General features: G+C 38.2%; 1 pseudogene; it reads right to left on the bottom strand.

Moving 5' to 3' along the window:
* Nucleotides 1–669: 669 nt before the first annotated feature.
* Nucleotides 670–1,580, bottom strand: LOC125457725 (G-protein coupled receptor 55-like; annotated as a pseudogene).
* Between the last annotated feature and the right edge of the window lie 2,959 nt (nt 1,581–4,539).

Raw genomic sequence — 4,539 nt, 5'->3', positions numbered from 1 at the left:
CTTGAGGGTCATCATGCTTCAGGTGAGGGGTGAGGTTAAAAAAGCAGAACCTTTGTGGTAACCTCAGCTGGTGCATGAATTGAAGCCATGCAGTTGCTATTACTCCGCATTACAGAGCAGCACTCCAGCCTTCTGAGCTACTTTATATGAACAGCTGCTACTTATATTTATCCTTTGCAGGATCTAACAGCTCTTTCGATGACTGCTTATATATCTTATACTTTACAGTAATCACAATTTCAACTGCATTGACTAACCAAACCTACACAATCATTTCTCTGATTCACTTACAAATGCAATTTAGATTATTGCATTGAAAGCAACTAGTTAAACTGATTTTTCAGTTAATTTTACATGTCACTCAACTACACATCAAATGTGTATGAATCGTTGGGAGCCAACCAATGCTGCTAATAATCTGCGCCTAAGACTTCCTGTTATCATCTTTTTGGAACAAAATTCAATGAAAACAAATCCCATTCATTTTAGCAGTTCACTTTTTCCCAATCCAACATCAGCAATATCTGCACAAAGGTACATTGAATGGATTATTCCAAAAGGTTTCTTTTATTATCCATTAATTTTCATGCAAGGGCTATAATCGAAGAGGCAAATGATGATTTTAAATTCATGTAACCAAGGTAAGAACAGGAAAATGAAGTCAAGAAATCAACTTGTATGAGTTGAATTAGTATCCATAATACTCTTGATCCCTGATTTCCAGAAACTCTTAATGATTAGATAATAGTACATTCCATCCAGACAGCAATGTATGGTTGCAAAATGTTGAGTGATCTGAAGACTGATTCGCAGAGGTGCCAAGCATTCAGTTATATATCCATTCTTTGCTAAGAAGTACAATAGCATGGCTATGTGATAAGGTGTAAAGCAGAAAAGGAAGGTGACCAGGTTTGTAGTGATAATATTCATAGATGTCCTCATGTTCATATCATCTCTCTCTTCATGTACTCTTCGTAATGTTCTGATGATCTGAATACTACAGAAAGACACAGTAATTGCAGAAATTAAGAAGATAACTTCCATACTCACAGGAATGGCACCGCTTTCCCAAAACGTATCAAATTTTGCAAAACACTTTTTCATTGTCTGATTGTTTTCATTTTGGGTGTAATTTGGAATGCTTGCAGACCAGATACAAACCCACATCACAGTGCAGGCGATGACGGCTTTCTTTGGTGACCTGAGCGTTTGTGCCAGAAAGGGATGTTTGATAGCGATGTAGCGATCCAGTGAGATCAGCTTTATTAACAAAATCGTCCATAGGTGTTCACAAAGTACATGGACTCCAGAAACTTACAGAACGTTGCTCCCAGGTGCCATTCATTTCCATTCATTTGGTCAGCATGGATTTTGAAAGGCAGAGAGAAAAGCAGAAATATGTCAGAAAAAATCAGATTAATCATGTAGATTGTAGATTCGATCAACTTCTTTGATTTGATGCAGAGTATCCAGAGTGCAGCCAAATTAATAGTCAAACCCAAGATGAACATTGGTATGTGAACCACATACTGAAATGTCTTCACGAATTGAAGGCTTGTTAGGTTGCTCAAATTACTCATAGTTACTGAAAATATAAAAAGGCTATACGATTACTTTCACAACATTTGACTTAGTTAATAACGCTTTACTTTTCACTTGAACTTGCAGTAATTTTCTAGTCTGTACAACTTGAGAGACTAAATGTCCTTAAATTAAATCTGAAACTATACCTGCAATATATGGTAGGAATTTGAATGTACTTGTTGAGTCTCCTCGAGTTATATCTGTTAACAGCGCTGGCCACATCCTGTACTAAGTAAATGTCTGAAAGAGCCTCTCTGCCATATTCTGAAGTAGGGAGTGGAAAATTATCAATGACAGAGCCTATAGCTGCTAAACAGTGAAGGAGTGTGAAAAAATTCAAAATGTGACCTTGTTCCCTTGTGGTCAGAGAATTTTTCATTTACATATCCTTGAAATGTCACTTACTACGGTAACATGGAGGCCATTTACTGGGTTCATAATCGGAAGCCTGTTGTAATGATCTGGAGACATGAGTTCAAATCCCCTGGCATTAGTGGCAGGATTTAAATTCAGTTAAATAAATACATTTACATTACAAAGATGGTATGAGTATTGGTGAAACTACCTGGTTATTGTAAAATTCTGTCTGGCTCAGCAATAATATTTAGGGAATGACACTGAGTATCCATACTGATTTATTTGTGATTCTAGATCTCTTGTCTGGATTGTTACAGGTAGTCTTTTAGTGAAAGTGACTTGCCATAGAAATTGAGAATGTTTTGTCTTGTGGGAGCAATTAGAACTAAGGGCCATTGTTTCAAATAAGAGGTTGCACATTTAAGCCAGAAATATTAAAAGATTCTACTGATTTTTTAAAAAAAATGAGTTAACAAGTTGATTCTGTGATAAAATGGATCCGGAGAATTACTAATGCAAAATAGGGTGAAGACAGATGAATTGATTAGCTAGATTGCATCAGTCTTCACTTGAAAAGATAAAAATAACATCCCAGAAATAGCTCTGAATCATGAAATGGAAATGATGGAGGAATGCAAGCAAATTGCAATCACCACGAAAGTGAAACTGATCGGACCGTTGGAGCTGTGCTCTGTATGTCCCCATGCACCTTGGATGTCATCTTAAGATCTTAAAAAAAGTGCAGGATCTACATTAGCTCGTCTTAGGGTGTTGTAGCAAAACATATAACAAGTAACCATTTGCAAAGCCGAGCTACTTTTAATTTGCCACCATTTCATTGCCCATTTGCTATACACGCAGACTGAGAGTGCTTAGGGGCAAGGATGGATACAGGAGAACCAGGACTGATGGTAAACCCAGAAGCTGCAGCAGGACACTGGAGTTGATGAGGAACACCCATCCCTGGGCGAAGCCACTGCCCCAGGGCCCCTCAAGATACGGGAGTTACCCAGAAAACTTAGTTTCTCAGCCCCAACTTCATTCCTTGGGAATGAGTAAGGCTCAATGCCAATGCAGACTCCTTATATCCTGGTTCACTGTGACTGAGTTATCAGTTGCTGGAGCAGGACCTTAGGATATTAGGAGTAGGACCCATCCTCCCCCGGTGGCTGCAAAAGTCATTGCCACATGGAAGCTTTATGCCAATAGCTCCTTTGCAGGAGTGACATGGGATCTTTGTGGGATCTCTCAGTCATGCTCACACAAATTGGAAGTGAAAGAGGACATAGGGGCACAGTAGGTAATTAATGCAGCATAATTGGTGAGACACTTGAAAAGAAACTCACTTGGCCTCACAGTGGAAAACCCTCCTGTCAACCCAACATAACTTCGATACAGCCAAAACATTGTAAGATTCAGTCCATTCTGTCCTCAATATCCTAACAACAAGATGTAGTGTGTGCCTTTTTTTCAAAGATGTAAACTGAACAAAAAGAAACACATAGTTGTACATCAGCATATGTTGTGAATTCAATAATATAAGTTGGTAAAGCAGACTTTAAAGATTAACATTTCAAACTTCAGTGTAGCTTTTTGAGATTTTACAACTCGTCTTGATCGGGGATTGTATAGTTATATGGAGAATTATGTGTTTTTCTCAGTTACTCCTGACTAACAACTTGGTTTGCTTTACTGCTGGCTGCTATCACTTAATGTCATTATGCAATCATCATTGGAATTTTCTTTCTTACTGTCTTCGTGCACGATTGGTGCACAACATTCTGACCTGGTTTCTTTCACAATGTTGCACTACGATCAATTATTAATTTGTACGATCTTGACCATTTGCAAATTTTGGATCCCACTATTCATTCTGTCTTTGAGGTTTTACTTCTAACTTGAAATCTCTGTTCGATGCTCAATTGTGGCAGTTCTGTAGCTACATAGTCATGTGTACCTCTCTTATTCTCCTACGTCTTTGAAGAAAAATATTCTGTGTCCCAGAATGGTTAGACTTCACTGTGTAAGTTCATTCACGCTTGTCCTCCTGGGCATAAGTTGTGTAAGGGAGGGTTAATCACTTATCCATTACTCAAAAATGCAGTAATACACTGAAAAGCTTGTTCTGTTGCTTGAAATGTGATGGTTATGGATACTAGGATGATGATGTGGTATTAGTCACTCTCTACTTTGTCTTTAAATAAATTGCTAGTAAATTAGAGTCAATGATTAGACACTATCTAAACCAAAAATAAGCAGTCATCATGTCAGCAATGATTCAACTCTTTGTGTTGTCATTTAATCAAATAAAGGACATTTAGAGAAGTAGCTGACCATGAGGTTGAAATCTCTGTGCACTGTGAATAAATCTGTTGTTACTTTTTCCAAGGAAGGATGAAGTTTCTGATGAAGGGTTTAGGCCCAAAACGTCAGCTTTTGTGCTCCTAAGATGCTGCTTGGCCTACTGTGTTCATCCAGCTCCACACTTTGTTATCGAAGATCATGTTGGGATTTCTTCTGCTGCTGGCATTGATACCTCAGGTGCATTTATAAGTCATTAAATATCCTGATTCAGCCCTGGCCAGTGTGCAGATTTAT

This window comes from Stegostoma tigrinum, chromosome 14 (assembly GCF_030684315.1).
Source record: "Stegostoma tigrinum isolate sSteTig4 chromosome 14, sSteTig4.hap1, whole genome shotgun sequence".
NCBI lineage: Eukaryota > Metazoa > Chordata > Chondrichthyes > Orectolobiformes > Stegostomatidae > Stegostoma > Stegostoma tigrinum.
This window is presented reverse-complemented; position numbering and strand designations above follow the sequence as displayed.